Source organism: Giraffa tippelskirchi, chromosome 4 (genome assembly GCF_054371585.1).
Source record: "Giraffa tippelskirchi isolate mGirTip1 chromosome 4, T2T-mGirTip1v1.2.pri, whole genome shotgun sequence".
In the NCBI taxonomy this organism is placed as follows: domain Eukaryota; kingdom Metazoa; phylum Chordata; class Mammalia; order Artiodactyla; family Giraffidae; genus Giraffa; species Giraffa tippelskirchi.
In genome coordinates, this window is record NC_137278.1 from 202,048,851 (window position 1) to 202,067,080 (window position 18,230).

An 18,230-nucleotide genomic window follows, 5' to 3' on the forward strand; every position below is an offset into this window, starting at 1 on the left:
AGTCCATCCTAAAGGAAATCAGTCCTGAATATTCATTGGAAGGACTGATGCTGAAGTGGAAGGTCCAATATTTTGGCCACCGGATGCGAAGAACTGACTCCTTGGAAAAGACCAATGCTTGGAAAGACTGAAGGCAAGAGAAGGGGATGACAGAGGATGAGATGGTTGGATGGCATCACCGACTAAATGGACCTGAGTTTGAGCAAGCTCTGAGAGTTGGTGAAGGACAGGGAAGCCTGGCGTGCTGCAGGCTATGGGGTCGCAGAGGCGGACACAACTGAGTGACTGAACTTAAAACATAGTAACATAATTAAGATTCTTTTCCATAAAATATTTTTCAAAACAAAAATTTAGCGATTAGAGTGACAATGTCTAACAAGACAACTGGGCTCTCACACCTGCTTCCCGCACTCTCCATCTGCTGCATATCACATATCACGCAGCCTCTAGAAAACCCCACCACACGCTCGTGAACAGACAAGCCCCTCCAGCCTAGCGTTACCGTGAGAGTAGTTTTCAGCTCACAGACCCCCTGAGAAGGTGCCAGGAGCCCACACCCCTGCCCTCACCCTCTCACTTCTCCTCCTGCGCCCCTCAGCCACACAGGCCTCCTTGCTGCCAGCAAGCCCTCACTGCCCCTCCATCTGAAATACTCTCCTCCAGGCCGAGTTGTGCGTGCCGAGCACACTACCGAGCAGCCGCTGCGTGCTGAGCACTGTGTCAGGTCCTAGAAACATCGTGGGAACAGAGGAAAACCTCGCTCTGCCCGGGCGCACGTCTTCTGAAGGGCTGGCACGTGTGTGACGCACCTTCACCACCCTTGGCTGTTATTCGGGTGTCGCCTTCTTGGGGTGGCCCTCCCTGACCCGCACCGGCTCATCTTCTTTCTGTTTTCCCCCGAAGCACTCACCGGAATCTGACGTACTGTAAATGCTATTTACTGCTGGTCCTCCTCTCTGAAATGTGAACTCTGTGAGAACAAGGACTTTTGCACTTTGCTCCCGGCTGCACGGTCGCACCCAGAACCCATTCCTGACTCAGAGCAGCACACAAGTGCCTCTCGGATCAGCGCACAGACGGGTGGCATTGGGGGCTCAGGCAGAACTCTGCTGGGACGTGAGAGGAGGAGGAATCAAGCGAAAACGCGGTCAGAGCCACCGGGCTGAGAGCAGGAACATGCATGCCTGGGGTCCTACGAGGGGGCCCGGGCCTTCTCCAAGGCCACAGCTGCTCACACGGGCCCCGCCCAGCAGGAGAGGAGCTGAGACCTGGAGGCAGCTTTGTTTTAGCAGCCAAACAGTTTCAGAGTTACTGCCCCCCCATGAAAGAATCTGGTTCCAGAGAAGAAGCATTTATCAGTGTCAGGAAATGCTACATGGCAGCTCCCAGCCCACCTGCCCCAAAAGATAAAGTGAAGGACCTACAAGCTTTCCAGATCCAAGTTGTCTGTGTGTGTGTGTGTGTGCGTGTGTGTGTGTGAGCGCGTGTGAAATCTGCTTCAGAAATCCATGCTGCTGTCATAAGCCAGGGTGTCTGCAGCCCTCCCTCGGGGCTGACAACAAAGGGGAGCGGCACCGCTCACCAGCTTCTGACAAGGTGCCCAGGGATTAGGTGGAGAAGGGGGGAGCAGCGACAGACAGCTAGGCATCTGACACACCAGCTTCAGAAGTGGGGTGGGGAGGCGACGCCTCCGAGCTATAGGACGAAAACAAGCCGGCAGCACACACTGATGCGGCCACACTGAGCTGTGACCTGCAGCCTGGCGCGGGGGTAGTGCTAGCACAGATTCAGGCCCCCATCCATGCCCATCTGCCCACTCTCGGTGCCCCTGCCTGCAGGAGCAGAGGCAGCGCCTTCCCCTCTCCGCCTGCACTCACTGTCCTTGCACCCCAAGGGATGTCCCGCCAGTCAGAGGCCCTGTGTTCTCTGAATCTGGCTCCATCTACAATTGAACGTGTCCTCCTAACTGGGCCATCCTTAAGTGCACAGCTCAGGGCATCAAGTCATTCACATCCTGTGCACCCGCCCGTCCTCCCCACTCCTACCTTCCTGCACCCCCACCCTGCGCACATCTCCAGCTGCGGCCCCTCCCTTCTGCTGTCTCCTGCTGTCCTCCTAACTCCCCTCTACCCGCCTGTCCCCACGGCTGGACCCCCTGGCAAGGCCCTGTCACCTTCCCCTGCCACTCAGTCTGGCTTCTGTCTCCATCACTCCACCAAGGGCGGCGTGAAAGGCTGACACTTCAGTCCTTATCTCACTTACTTGCTCTCTGGAGCTCTTCCTGGAAATTCTCCTCTCCCTGGCTCAGCCTCTTGCTCTCACTCACTAACTGTTCCCACACTGCTCAGCTCCCTCACACAGCTACAGCTGTTTTGGCTGCCCCCCTCTCTTCTTAAACTGGACGACCCCCCCACACTTCTATCTTTGCTGACCTTGCTCCTGACAGCCAAATGCTATTGGCCATCTTCATGCAGACACTTCACGGGGTCCCAGACCAAGCAGTGCACACGGGACACTCTGTTCTCTTCCCTGGCTCTCTCCCCCTATGTAGTGAGATGCCACCACTGTCCATCCACCAACGAAGACTGGGGGTCATTTCAGACCCTGCTCTGTGTCCAATCACCCAAGAGCAAAGACCTGTTGATTCGAACTCTCTAGGACCTCTGGGTTACAAAGCATCTCCCTATCTGTATTCTGATGGAACACCTGTGGTCTCCAGCTTGGACCATTACCAACTGCCTCTCAATCTTAAACTCCCCACAGGAGCGCTGAGTGTACTTTTCAAAGAGAAAACATTATCTCTTCCCTTAAATGTGATCTGCTACATCCCCCCCACCCCACTGTTTCCAGGAAGTAATCCAAAGCCTTAGCAAGGTTCACAAGGCCCAAAAGGTCTAGCAGCCGCCTTGCTTCCTCCCATCCACACACAGACCGCTGTCCTCAGTCATCTTGGACGCACGTGCGCGGAGCCTCACACGCGGTCACGCTGTTTCCCGCACACAGCACGGCCGTCACTCCCTGCCCTCCACCCCTGTGCTCCTGCTCACCTGGGCCGCCCCTCCTCCCCTCCACACTCACCACTACTCTGGGGTAAAGCCCAGGTCGGCCTCCCATCAGCTCAGGGGTGCTAGCTGGCAGGAAGAGGCACTTATTTTTGTATTGCACTCAGCACACGTGGCAATGGGAAGGAGGAGAGAGAGAAATGAGAGGCTCATGTGGGCCACAGAGTCTACTGTCACAGATTTCAGAATGGACAAAAAGGACATGTGATGATCTGTCTGTGGCTAACTTGTTATTGACTTAAGGGGTGGAGAGCAGGACTAGGAAGTGGCCAAAGGGAGTACCTAAGGCAGCTCTGGACAGCTCTCGATTAAGAAAAGGACTTCTGCTTCCAGTTGACATTTCAGGACCTTATTTACACCTTCTTCAGATACCACAGGGTCCCTGGTCACTAACACAGTGATGTCTAAGCTCCCCGGGGGTTAGACGGTCTACAGAAGAAAACTCACCGGCTGCCCATAGGGTTCTTGGAGATGGAAACACGGAAGGAATGGGGAGATAAAGCAGGTGTTACGACTGGTTGTAAAACAGGAGTGTGATGATGGAGCTGTTTCAGGAGGCCAGCAGGTAAAGGAGGAAAAAGATCTCTCACATGTTGATGACAATCCCTTCACCTCCACCAACACACCAGGCAAACTGACCCAATCTGCCTCAGCTCCGGGCCTTGGGAGAGAGGTGGGGCTAGCTGCTCCTCTCAGCTGTTGTCTCTAAAGCAGAAATAAACCAAGAGGGCTAATCATAAACCAGTTCTACAGAATACACTTTCCCTTCCCAATTAGCTTAAGAGGGCATGGGACTGGGATGTCCCTGGTAGCCCAGTGGTTAAGACTTCACCTTCCAAGGCAGGTTTGATCCCTGGTCAGGGAGTGAAGCTCCCACATCCCACATGTCTCGTGGCCAAAAAACCGAAACAGAAAACAGAAGCAATATTGTAAGAAATTCAATAAAGACTTCAAAACTGGTCCCACATTTAAAAAAAAAAATCTTTAAAGAGGGGAGCGGGGCATGGGACTCAGGCATAATTCCCCAGCAAAGCACAATCTTCTCTCGATCAGACACTCCTCAAAGCCAGCCCTCTCAATCCTACTGACTCCACTGAGCTCTGACCATCGATGATCACTCCCGCAGCTACAGCCCAACTCCTTCCCAAGGGAAAAAGTCCATCTGGTTAGGAAAAAAAACAGAAAAGAGGGTAGGGGGGAGGTAACAACAAACTTCATTTCCTTACGCTTAAGGAATATGGTGAACTCAAGCTGTACTCTGGCAGGCTCCTGAAAGGGCACAGCCCACAACTCCTTCTTACTTACGCCACCCTTGCCCTAGGGATGACCTCCATCCTGTCTGGGGGGGGTGCTGAAGTATTGCCAAGATTTGAGTTTCTTTTCTCCCAAAGACCAATTGCCAAAAACCAACTGCCATGAGACCTTTGGGCTCCAAAATTCCAACTACTCTGGGCTCAAGGCCAACACTTACCAAGGTTTCTCCACAGAGGACTAATTAATCTTCACTCGGTTCAGCACCAACAACATTAGGCAGCGAGCCCCCCAGGGCCTGAAGTTTCTGCTCCATATCCACCCACGTCCTAAACACCAGCAGCGCCCCACAGCGGTGGGGGGACGGCCACCTTCAGCATCCTGCTCTGGTCCAGCAGCGGCAAGCGTCAGGTGACAACGCTGTTCCCTGACCACCACTGGCTTTTCTGAGACCCATGCCCAAGTTCTCACAGGCTGAGTCACTGCGACTTGACGTGCTGTACCAAGTGCTCCTTGGGGTGGCACTAGGCATGATCTACTGCCCAACCCTCTCACCCCCTGTGGCTGAGGCGGTCCTGCCCCCAGGAAACCCTCTCGCAAGCTGGGGGACCTCGATGCCTCAGCTGCGACAGGACCACTCGATGCCAAGCATGACCAGGTCATCTGGGAGTATCTCACTCTGAGGTTCCCCCTTTTGGGTACCAACTGCATATTTCACCTTCAGAAATAGCACTCACTGTGGGCAGGGAAAAGGGAATGTATCTGTTCCACTAAATACACATCTGAGGCAGAGACTGGACATCAGACATAAAGACCTTGTTAAAGGGCCTTAACTAAGCAGCCTTCTGTCTCAAAAGACATCTGACCAGAGGCTCCAGAGTCTTCTCACATCACAGCATGAACGAAGCAGGATGCAATAAATGTCACATGAGGATGACTCCCCCACCAAGGGCAGCCTCTCCTTGTGCTCACTGCCTACCTCCTGTGGGGCAATTCAACCCGCTTGTTCACACTGAAGCCATGATCCTGGCTAACAGCAAATGTGTTTTTTTACCAACGGGCACAACAGTGAACGTGGACCAGGTCTCTGCTGTCCTGAAGTGTCCGGCTCCTGAACAGGAAGTCAGTAATAATCAGGTGGTGAACCACACCTGCTTCGTGCGCTGCAGTCCAAATGCACAGAGTGACATTTGCGATGAAGGCAGGGAAATATGTTTCCCTCCTGTTCAATCAGCTGAGGAATTCGGAAAAGAAGGCAGGAGACGATAAGCAGTGAGAGAATACAGAGAGCCACCTCTCCCACTGACCCTTCAAATGGAACAGCTGAGAAACAGTCATACTGTAGATTTTACTTTCACTAAAATTCCTGCTCACCCTGAAATCAAGTGTTAACAGAGTAATAAAATGGCCAAACAGCTAGAGGGGGAAAGTAATGGGATCCACATAAAGGACTAACTGGGTCACAGACTTCTAGACTCCTCCCCTTCAGCCCCGCGCAAGAAACAGACGGGTGAGGCTTGTTCCCGTGGATGCTCCAGCCAGGTCAGGGGCTGGACGCCCTGACACAGCAAGAGCAGAGGAGCCAAGGGAGAGCCCAGGCTGTGCCGGTTCCTCACTCAGAACCTGTGGGGCTTGGCCGCTGCCCAACAGCGGCCCCCACCAGCACCAGACCCCGGTGAGCCCCACTGGCAGCAGGTCTCCAGAACTCTGTGCTCTGTGTCTCCAGGACCTGTCCACCCACATCGATGCCTCGGGCAGACTGAAGAGTGACTCCCTTGTGACCTCCAACCCCTCATCTGGACCTTCACTGCCTCAACACCTCCCACGGTGGGGAAGGTCTGACTTCTGTAAGAAATCCCTGTCTCCCAAATTTCATACTGCTCGGCTCCCAGCTGAGCAATGGACACATGCAGAGGTGTATATATACATACACATCTGTGTGTGTGTCTGTATACACACACATAACTTGTAATACTTAAGATTTGTGCACTTTAAGAACATACATTATACCACCATTAAAAAAAAAAGTCAAGAAACAAACAAAACAAGGGTATTTTTGCCCATGTCCTGAGAGTACAGGGCTCTGGGGCCACCCGCAGCACACGCCACCGGAATCTGCACCGCACCCCTCACACCAGGGGAGGACCTGAAGCAGCACTGCTGGGCAAGACCGAGGGCAGCCCGCTGGCTGCGGCCAGAGCCTAGGGGTGTGTTTCTGGATGCCAGCAGGACATGTGCTCCCTGCCTGGCAGCTACCGACTCCCTGGCACCAAGTTCCAAGGTCCAGAGGGGGCTTCCCTTTGGAAGGGGAGACTCACCACAGTCCCTGTGCACCCGGGGTCTCAAATGGGCGGGAAGGCATGGGGACAGGGGGGTGCAGAGACAAGGCGGCAGTGCAGCCTGTCCAGAACCACATGCTGGTGCTGCTACAGAGGTCTGGGGTACCACACAAGAATCAGTCCCCAGACTCATTGCTTTCCAGAAGACCCACACGTTTTGCTTTTACTCCCTCATAGCTCAGTCAGTAAAGAATCTGCCTGCAATGCAGGAGACCCAGGTTCCAGTTCCTGGGTCAGGAAGATCCCCTGGAGAAGGAAATGGCAATCCACTCTAGTATTCTTGCCTGGAAAATCCCATGGACAGAGGAGCGTGGTGGGCTACAGTCCATGGGGCTGCAAGAGTCAGACACAACTTAGCGACTAAACCAACCAACCAACCAACTCCATTCAGCAAATCGTTTATTGAAGGCATGGTAAATATCAGGCCCAACACTTGGCATTGAAATTATGAAGGTGAATAAAAATATGGTGGCTGTCCCTGTGGGCTTCACAGGTGGCTCTCGTGGTAAAGAACGCACCTGCCAATGCAGGAGACATAAGAGATGCGGCTTTGATCCCTGGGTGGGGAAGATCCCCTGGAGGAGGACATGGCAACCCACTCCAGTATTCTTGTCCAGAGGATCCCATGGAGAGAGGAGCCTGGTGGGCTACAGTCCACAGGGTCGCAAAGAGTAGGACAAGACTGAAGCAACTTAGCGCACAAACACGCATGCCTGCCAGGCTGGATGAAGCACAAGCTGGAATCAAGATTGCCAGGAGAACTATCAATAACCTCAGATATGCAGATGACACCAGCCTTATGGCAGAAAGCGAAGAAGAACTTGATGAGACTCTTGATGAACGCAAAAGAGGAGAGTGAAGAAGTTGGCTTAAAACTCAACATTCAGAAAACTAAGATCATGGCATCTGGTCCTATCATTTCATGGCAAATAGATGGGGAAACAATGGAAACAGTGACAGACTTTATTTTGGGGGGCTCCAAAATCACTGCAGATGGTGACTGCAGCCATGAAATTAAAAGACGCTTGCTCCTTGGAAGGAAAGTTATGACCAACCCAGATAGCATATTAAAAATCAGAGACATTACTTTGCTGACAAAGGTCTGTTTAGTCAAAGCTACAGTTTTTCCAGTAGTCATGTACGGATGTGAAGAGTTGGACCATAAAAAAAGCTGAGCGTTGAAGAACTGATGCTTTTGAACTGTGGTGTTGGAGAAGACTCTTGAGAGTCCCTTGGACAGCAAGGAGATCAAACCAGTCAGTCCTAAAGGAAATCAGTCCTGAATATTCATTGGAAGGACTGATGCTGAAGCCGAAACTCCAACACTTTGGCCTGTAATGGGAAGAGCTGACTCACTGGAAAAAGACCCTGATGCTGGGAAAGATTGAAAGTAGGAGGAGAAGGGGACGACAGAGGATGAGATGGTTGGATGGCATCACCAACTCAATGGACAGGAGTTTAAGCAAGCTCTGGGAGTTGGTGATGGGCAGGGAAGCCTGGTGTGCTGCAGTCCATGGGGTCACAAAGAGTCAGACACGACTGAGTGACTGAACTGAACTGAACTAATGCACACCTGCCCTTGTCTCCTGGAGGATACAGACAATAAACAAGTAAGAAAACAAGCACATACAGCTGACACCTTCATAGTGCAGGTCTGAACTGCATGGGTCCACTTACACGCAATGTTTGAGAACAGTAAATACTACAGAGCTACACAGCCTGTGGTTGGTCAAACCCACAGATACTGGGACTTCCCTAGCAGGTCAGAGATTAAGACACTGTGCGTTCACTCCAGGGGGCGGGGGTTTGAGCCCTGGTTGGGGAACTAAGACCTCACACGCTGCATGCGTGCATGCTAAGTCGCTTCAGTCGTGTCCAACTCTTTGCAACCCTATGGACTGTAGCCCGCCAGGCTCCTCTGTCCATGGGATTCTCCAGGCCAGAATACCGGAGTGGGTTGCCATGCCCTCCTCCAGGGGATCTTCCCCACTCAGGGATCGAACCCACATCTCTTACATCTCCTGCACTGGCAGGCAGGTTCTTTACCACTGGTGCACCTGTGAAGCCCCATCTGCTGCATGCCATGGCAAGAGAAAAACAAAACAAAACAGTAAGAACCTGCAGATACAGAGGAATCACAGGTGGGAGAGCCAAATATAAATTATACACAGATTAACCCCCACATCGTTCAAGGGTCAACGATAATTAGAAAACATGACTGCCAGGAAGGAAATGCACAGGTTATGGTGACTAACAGGAAGGGACCTGAGACAGGCTGCTCATGGGAGCTTCTCTGAGCAAGTGACTTACAGCAGAGTCGACAGGACAAGAGAGGGCAGCTCCGGCTCAAGCTCGGGCCTTCTCCCCCCACACACAGGCTCCCCTCTGGAGTTCTTAACACAGCTTTCCTCCAGAGTGGACAATGTCCGTCCCGGACTCTCTCCACTTCATGTTTCACAAGGCATTTCCACACAAGTCGCTACTTCTTTCTCACACAAGTCTGAGCTCATGTCACCACCTGTCCCGAGTCACACGGAGCTATCATATGGAGCTATCAGCGGCACCGTGATTAATTTCCCCCCATTGCCTCCCTTCCACTTCCTTTCACCATCACTTTTAAGTAAGGAACTCTTCTACTACAGGTCCTTCCAAGGACCCATTAATCCGCCAAGGATATTATTTTAAGTGGGAAAATGCCAAAGTCTAGCTTTCCCACATCTACTTCAGTCCCACACTTAATGTAAAAAGACAAGTTCAGTCCAAAGCAGGGGAGGGGAATAAAAAAAGGATGACTACTGTCAAGAGGGAGATGCACCACAGGGACATCTACACGGTGCCCACAGGTTTAATTACACTCCAGGAGCCGGTTTACATGATCATCCCCAGATCTGTGAGTCCCTAGGGGCAAGGACCATGCCAGATCTCATTCGCAGCACTGTAAGTAGTTAAGACATGAAGGAACCCAACAAGCCACTTAAAAAAAAAAAAAAAAAAAAAAACACTATTCTCTTTTCCGTCTTGTAAACAGTTATAGCAACTAGATTTCAAACTAAATGCAAGACTCTACAATTACTCCCTGTTTTGGAAGGAAGAGGTTCGAGAGACTTTTTGGTCATCTCTTATTGACTGTAATAACTATTACCATTCACTGAACTTCCCTATGTGCAAGCCTCGGTGCTGACACATCACAACGAGCTTTACACTTGGTCCTCACACAGTCCCATGAAGAACTCTTATGATCTCACTGTGTACATAAGAAAACTCAGCCTCAGACAGTAAGGAGCTTGCCAGCTAGGAAGCTGAAAATGACAACATCTAAACACAGGAGTGCCTCACTCTAAAGCCCAAATTACCCCCACCTTTTCCCAAAGGACTCTAATGTGTCCACAGGAGACCAGACACCCAATGGGAAAAGCCAGCATTCTGAGCCTTGGATGCTCCGTATCTGACTTATCACTAACACACCACCAAGATCAACAGGCTCAGCTCTACACCAGCAGCTCCGCGCACTTCTGAGGAATAGACCTGGGGCGGAGCAGGGCTCCTTTATAACGCTGCCTTTGCCAGCATTAAACCTAGCAGATAACTGTGCTAAACTCTGGTGCCAAATACAATTTTGCACAGAAGATCTGGGCATCAAGAGGTTTGAGTTCCTTGGTCTAAGACAATGCTCTGATGACCAGAGTCTGAAAGACCTGAGTCGAAGCTGAGCAGAAGGTGGGGCCACTTCTCACTTGTAAAGTAAGTGGACTGTTCTCCCCACCAGTGCCCTGGCTATGGATGGGCAACCAGTAACACAGGACAAAGACACATCCACACAGGCACTGGAGCCCGTGACTCTTAATGGCGGCTACCTCCTTCCCTAGCCCTGGCCACCACGTACGGCAGTGTGAGCTCCTGGTGAAGGGGAGGGCTGCACCAGCTGAAACCCACACACCTGGTGAGAAGCAGCATCCACAGAGAAGTGGGGCTCACAGAAGGGCTAGCGGAGAGAAGGACAGCCATGCATCCCTGCCACCCGAGGCCCATGAGTGCTGTCTGGATCGTAGGCAGTGGGCTCAGCCAGGGGAAGGGCTCTGACTCACTCTGTGTACCTTGTGAAGAACCAAGCAAAAACTAAAGAACAAACCCAGCCACCTGTCTCTGCAACTCTGAAAGGTGGCATCGGACAGTCATTTCCACACTTAGAAATGAAGGAGCCACTGACCCCACTGCACACACTGATGGTCTGAGCCCCGTGAGGCAGACCCAGGGGTACGTGCTGCAATTTCCTGAAAGACTAACACTCCTCCATGTGGCCCGACGAGTCCGGTCATCCCAACCAGCAGTCCTGTTCTGTGGCTTGGCAGAGACTCCAGTCCAGTCCTGTCCCTCTTATCAGAGTGGGGAGCCCTTTCCGGTCAAGCTTTGTGAAAACGGTCATTAAGGTCAGTGCTAATTCATGTCTGACCGTGAGTCTGAAGGGAGAAAAATGGGTTGGAAAAAAAACGTGTCCTGAAGTAACTTTCTGGGTTCTTCGGCTATGATCATATGAAAATCTCTAAGACAGGCTTTCCGATGCTCAGAGACAGGCAGCAATGGACCCCTGACGAAAAGGAGAGCTTCACTCAGGGGCTCCGTTCACTGGAGCAGTCGGCTGCAGAGAGCCCTGAGGGAGCCTGGCCTCTGCACCCAGACACCTGGAGCAGCTGGACGTGGCGAGTGTACTGTAGTTCCAGCAATCCTCTGTCTCGGCCAGTACGAGGCGAGCCCAGCCCAGTGTTCACCAAGGCAGTCCTGACCAGCCGGGCCCACTCTGCTCGAAGCCCAGTGGCCCGCCTGCACCACAGCGGGCCAGAAGGTCCAAGGGGAAGGCCAACCTCATCAGGCCCCTAAGAGTAAAGTCACAAGTAACTTTTGCTCCCTGGGCTCTTTAAACCAGAGGCGAAACTCTGGGGCTGCACCATCCCCTTAATGCACACGTCAGAGCTGGCGCTCTAGCTACACTTTACCCAATGATGAAAGCATGCTGACAGCAAGAGTCCCCAAGCTCTATGAGGAACCTAGTGAAATTTTTCCAATTCTTGTGTATTCTCCTGAAATTAACTCCTCTTCCTACGCTTTCTTGGGCCACTAGAATAGGTTCCTTGAAAATGCCTCTATTCTTCTTTTATCAGAGAAGATTAAGGCAGAAAGAACAAAACCCCTTCAGTGCAGAAAGTACTCTTGTGCGCTCACGAAAAACAAAGGCTCTTTCCAGGCACAAGGAGGCTCCCTACTCCGGGCCTGGGCTGAGCCTTCAGAGTAAATCAGAGCTGTCTGCAGCCTCAGCTCTGCCTCGACCTCTTTCTCTTCCCTCTGAGAGCATGAACTAGAGGTGATAGAAGAGCCAGAGTTCTGCAGTCTGCCTTCTGGGGGCCTGTACCACAGCGAGAACAGTCAGTCTGAGCTCTGTGCCATGACATCATCAGCCACCCATCCATGGCAAGAAGGTCAGTTTCTCTCTATGGAAACAACCACTGCGACTGTCAAACTGCAGAAGGTGGTGCAGGTGTGAGGGAGGGCTTTCTTTCACCCTGTGTTCATTACACAGAAAGTGAGAAGGGGAAAAACTTTTTTAGGGAAAAAACAAAGAACCCCCCACTTCCCTGGGTACTAGCACAGCCCATACAGGACCCTGTACCTGGGCCAGGAATGACAGTGGACGCCTTTGTCTGTGAGGCACTGGATGGAATCTTCCCAGGGCCCCTGCTAGGAACACAGCCAGAGGGTTAGGAAAGTGCTTGCTTTTTTTTTTTTTCCTTTTAACCTGAGTGCGCGCCCGTGTGCTTGTTGTCAAATAGGGTTCCAAAGTAGTGAAGGGAATGTGGAATAAAAAAGAAAATACTTTGGTTATCCAGATGTTAATTAAATCTCTAACCAGAGACTAGACAGTTTTGACCTGTGCATCATGGCACAGGTCAAAATAACCTGTGATACTTAGTTATTTTCAGTCCATTTCCGTCCCAGAAAATACTGTCCAGCTTATGAACGAAGCCGTTTAGCCAAGGTTAGAATATGCGAGGAGACGGGGGTGGCAGAGGACATGGGGCTCTGAGAGTGGGGATAAGGAGCAAACTCACAGAGCAAACACTGTCTACAGCGAATGTGCTCTCTCCGCCTGTTTGAGCAAATTATTACATTAAGTCCCAAACAATCACATCGAGGCAAGGAGAGCGGCCGACCCAGCCTCTGCTTTGCGGGTGGCACCAGGGCCACATTCCGTGCAAGTCTGCCCAGCAATGGTCTGTGCCAACAGCTCTCCTGGGCACCCACCAGGGGTGTGCTGGGTACAGCCAGGCAGCAGCAGACAAGCCCTCACCCCAGATTAAAGGCCGAAGCGACTGGGTTTCCAGAGGCGGACACTGCACCCATACACGTACCGCTACGTGAGAAGGCACGAGGCAGGTGTTCCAAGACGCATTTTTCAATAAAAACAGGGTGCGGCCGCACACGTCAGGGGAAAACACAGGCTGCTGGATCTCATACAATTCTCTGCTGATGGTGTCACTGCTCCCTCTGAGCCGCTACACATTGATATAAACGATACATACACATTAGAGGCCAGGAAACAAAACGTCTCAGAGCACTGGGACTCTTCTTTCTTTTTAAACACTATGACTAGATGTAAAATTCAGACTAAAGAGTAAGCCCATCAGTACATGGGCTTCCCTTGTGGCTTAGCTGGTAAAGAATCCGCCTGTAATGCGGGAGACCTGGGTTCAATCCCTGGGTTGGGAAGATCCCCTGGAGAAGCAAAAGGCTACCCAGCTCCAGTATTCTGGCCTGGAGAATTCCCTGGACCGTATAGGGGTCACAAAGGGTCGGACACAACTGAGCGACTTTCACTTTCATCAGTACATGCTCTGACATTAGTCAGGCCAGAACTCCCCTGCTCCCCTCCCCAGGATGCCCTGCCCCGCCCCCCGGGTCCCTGCCCTCCTCCCTCGGGTCCCTGCCCTCTCCTCTCCCTGAGCGGCTTCCCTGGTGATGACACCCAGGAGCTGTGGGGTGGAGCTGACAGTCCAGGTCTGAGAACCATGCTGTGTTTCCCTGTCTCTCACCCACTGAGGGACACAAAATGGACATTCAGAGGACTCCCTGGCCCCAGCCCAACCAGAGGTGCACCCTGCTGCACACAGGAACCCCCGAGCAGGATAGCCACCTGTCCTCCGTCATTTATACCCCACAGTTCCCCAAGAAAGCAAAGCAAGACCAGCAGAGGAAACTGCTCCCTTCTACCCGACAAGCTGCTCCTTGAGGCTTGGACGTCAAGGGTAATCCGGACCCCTCTGCTCAGTGGGAAGAGGGGCTCAGAGAGCAGTGGTCCCCTCCCAACAAGCCCACCACGTGCTCCCCCACCCAACCAAGAATACCGTTCCAGCCCCGCCCACCACATCAGAGACCACAGAGACAGGAGAAAGAGGCCACACTTAACTGGCTGACTGAGATAAAAGGATGACGTGAGTCATAAAAGCCAAGCACCTGGCAAGTTTCTCACTGCCCCTCGGGACAGGGGAAGGTTTGGCCACAAGCCATGCCAGGGCAAGGTCAGGGCCAGGGGCAACTTTGGAGAGAGCATGGCTACTTTCTCAGGTCAAAGGGATACACAGCAATACCCTTATGAAGTTGTCAGGATCTAGTCTGACAGGACAGAAAATCCTCCCCAACAAAGACAAGGTGCTACCAGTGAGGAGGAAGAAGCAGCCATGGGTGTAGAGGACCTGGGGTGGGTGGCATCTCAGGCTGCAGGTCTTTGCCTTGGAGGCCCCTCTGGCCACCCTGGGAGTGTGGACAGGAAGTGGGACCCTCACTGGCTCTCACCACAGCAGCACCACTTCCATCTGCTCTAGCACCTGTAGGCAGGGAAGACTCGGTTTTCTGTAGTTTGGTGGGGGGAAGCTCTTACTTTGAACAAAAAGGGGAATGAGGCAGCTTGTCTATCAAATTATAAGAGCTGGCACCACTGGCTTTGACCCTGGCTCTGCAGCTGGTACGCCTCCCATGTGAGTGTGTATTTACTGCACAAACAAGACCAAGGGAGCTCCTTCCACTTAGGCTCAGGATAGCTCCTTGTAAATGGGACACACGTGTCAAGAATCTCTTGGGAAGAGCTTCTGTGGAACACCTACCCAGAGTCCCAGAACATCTCAGCAACTGACACAAGGAACCATCTGAGCGTCACACACGTGGACATACGCATATACCTTCACATGCACACACCCAGAATAATCAGGGGACAATGGTCTAAAACCCCCGGGGCAATTTGGGAGCGTTCCTCTCATCTGGGACACAGAGTAAAAGCCTACATTTTGTGGTGATGTCTGTTTCTTTCTTCCTTTTTATGAGGGTTGATTTACTTTCTCTCCTTTGTTCCAAAAGCCACTTCGAGCCTGGTTATCACAGGAGGACCACATCTGAGCTGAGGCAGCAGTAAACTGGTTCTTAGAAGCCGCCTATTTTTAACCTCTGGTCCTTCCTGCCCTCTTCCCAAGGGAGTGCCCCTCCCTCTGCCCTCCCGCAAACAGCTCTGCCAGGGCAAAGGACACTCACACCAAGCAGGAAGGGGGGTGGGAGCCCTGGAGCTGCCCCCACACACATCAGACAGTAAAGAGGTGGACGGAGGAGCCTGGCGGAGGAGCAGGAGGGAAAACGTTTTTTAAATCACAAAGAAAAGTGGGTGGCAACCTACTCCAGTGTTCTTGCCTGGGACGGAGAAGCCTGGCAGGCTACAGTCCATGGGGTCACAAAGAGTCAGACATGACTTAGCAACTAAACAAAAATAGTTGAATTACTATAGTGTTGTGTTAATTAGTACTGTACAGCAAAGTGACTATTCATCTATACAACATAATATACATTCCTTTTCATATTATTTTCCATTATAGTTTATCACTAGATATTGAATATAGTTCCCCATGCTGTACAGTAGGACTTTACTGTTTTATTCATTCTACATATACCAGTTTGCATCTGCTAATCCCAAATTCTCAACCCAAACCTCTCCCACCCTCTTCCCCCTTGGCAGCCATCAGTCTATTCTCTATGTCCCTGATTCTATTTCTGTTTCATAGACAGATTCATTTGCATCGTCATATCTTTTGACTGACCTTTCTGCTTTTTTATAAGGACCCTTGTGATTACATTGGAACCAGCTGAATAATCCAAAATAATCTTGTCTCAACAAAAAAAAAGTGACTTGAGAAGAGACACTATAACAAAGGTTGTCCTCGTCCATCTAGGACTGGAGCACTGCTCCGTGCCACGCAGCGGGCCTGGACACTTGCCTTCTCTCTCAGGCACAGTCATCTTGCCGCCCACAAGCCCTCTTGGCGGGCTGAACCAGACAAGACAGCTCCTCACCCTGCAGAGACCACGCATGCCCAATGGTATGACCACAGCTCCCCTGAGACAGTCAGCCTTCTCGCTTCCCCACGTGGGGAGCACAGAGGAAAGAGGCGGACACCTGCCTCCCTCTAAACTCCAGGACATGCCTCTTTTCATGAGACCTCATGGTATTTCATCCCTGTAACTGTTACAGAACTGTCAACCTCAACTGAAAAGTGAATTCTGCTAATTCTGGTTTTCCAGTGACTTGTCATTATAAATTACAAGTATAGGAAGAAGTCTCAATCCCCTCAAAAGTTAAACTTGACTCGGAACAAGGTTCAAACGAAGCAGGTGAAATAGATCCAATGCATAAGACAAGGTAAATCCTCTATTTTATTTTAAATCAAGAGTAAAGAAAATGAGGAAAAGAATCTGAAAAAAATGTGTGTATGTGTGTGTTTGGCTGAGTCACTTCGCTGAGCACCTGTAACTAACACAACGCTGTAAATTAACTATACTTCAATTTAAAAATGGAGGAAGAAGAAATGAGATCACTTTTTTTAAAGAAGTCTAGAAATGATAGTCTAGCTGATAAACGTAGTGATTTTCATCTTCAGAGAGACTGACATCTGTGAATTCACCCACACATGTACTTACATTCTGCCTTGTGAGGGGCAGACAGCCTGCATTCACCAGCAGACAGACCTGGGTCTCCAGGTTCTCTAGCCTTTGCTCCAACTGAGTACCATATGCATCGTATCACAGCAGGTCCCAAAGCTGAGCCTGTGCCACCCCTCTCCCCTCCCACCACCTGCCCTAGAATTAGAAATCTTCTGTAACCTGGCAAGTCCCCCTGCCCCTCCCTCACCAGAGGAAGTACAAGAGCTTGGGGAAGGACGGTCCACTGTGAGTCACAACTGTGCTGACTGTCTAACTGCGTTTCTGAGAGTTCCCAGGGCAGCTCTTTGGGTCAGGCTGCGTTGTTCAGGAGTTCTACCCATCTGTCTGCAGCAGTGTAAACCCTGGGGTGGTGGGGACTGCAGGAGCATGGTGCTCCAAGGCAGCTGCTCCCCGCAAACTTCACACCTCAGCCAGGCACCTCCCTGAAAGTGGTGTTTTGGGGGACACTGAATACATAAGATAGGGACCTTGTCCCCAGAGCTTAGGGCACGTCCTGGAAACCACAGGACAAGGGGGCAGATGGAACATGATCCTTGGAGAGCTGTCTCCATTCCAGTCCTTTTGTAAAATAGGGGACCACTCAGAGGTCAGCAAACAGCTTCAAAACTTACAGCGACTATCAAGCCCATGAACGATTTACTCTGGACCTTCTGGCTGCCACATACTGAGCATATGTGCCAGACGCTGGGGTATGCTTCACCTACACATTATCTCTTTTTATCTTTAGAATAGCACTAAAAGTGTGACGCCACCCTCACTTTAGAGATCAGACCATTAAACTAGGGTTTGAGAGGATTACCAAGGTCACACAGGTGAGGGGCTGGGAGATCGTCTCCAGAGGGCTGGATGGTTCCAGTGCCTGTGCCCCTTCCACAAATGTCATCTCACGTGATGCCTGAAAATTTACTGTGTCCCCTCTTAATCCTCTTGCTCTTGAAGCAGCAAATTTTTATGAGCATGCAGGTGACTCCTCTCATACAATTTCCTACATGCTGACAAATCTCTTAAATGATGGGCAACTAACCAGCCCATCCACAGATACTGAGTAGTACCTGCTCTGCGCCACGATCGCGTCAGATACTGCCAAGAGATCAAAGAGAAAACAAGGTAAATTTGTAAAGGGGAGGAATAAAGAGCAAGACAGTTACTATTAACACAAGGTGACAAACACGACAGGTGGCCCGCAAGCAGGCGCTCCTCTGCACACGCCCATCACCCAGGAACCATCAATGCAGGTTCAGACACCACAGCTCTGAACAAGCTCCCGATCAGCAAGGGGCCAAAGGATTCTGAAGGTCAAGTTGGGCTGGAGTGCTCTGGAAAGGTAAAGAGGTGAATCAGAAACAGCCTTTAAATTCACAGGAATGAGCAGAATTGGAGAAGTTAGGGATACAGTGTTGGGATGAGAGAAAATATTTTAAATGTGGCAAAATTCAGGCAAAGGAGAATCGTGAAACACAGGTCATTCAGAGGACAGCTGTCTGTGTAAAAAAGATAAAACTATTCCTAAACTGCCTGACCACTGAGGTGGCAGGAATTATGAGACAAC

The 18,230-nt window shown here is 51.2% G+C and overlaps 1 protein-coding gene across 21 annotated transcripts in view; it reads right to left on the reverse strand.

Annotated features, from left to right (window-relative positions):
• Positions 1-18,230, reverse strand: part of MICAL3 (microtubule associated monooxygenase, calponin and LIM domain containing 3) — a 150,745-nt gene that overhangs the window by 83,309 nt on the left and 49,206 nt on the right. For 4 of the 21 annotated variants that reach the window (XR_014082086.1, XM_081589946.1, XM_081589942.1 and 1 more), the window contains exon 2: positions 3,510-3,767. The exons of 16 other annotated variants lie outside the window; for them this stretch is intronic. The gene's annotated coding sequence lies outside the window, so the exon portion shown is untranslated. Of the gene's footprint in view, positions 1-2,262; positions 2,367-3,509; positions 3,768-18,230 lie in introns of those variants that run through there. One more of the 21 variants, XM_081589955.1, reaches the window with a different exon arrangement.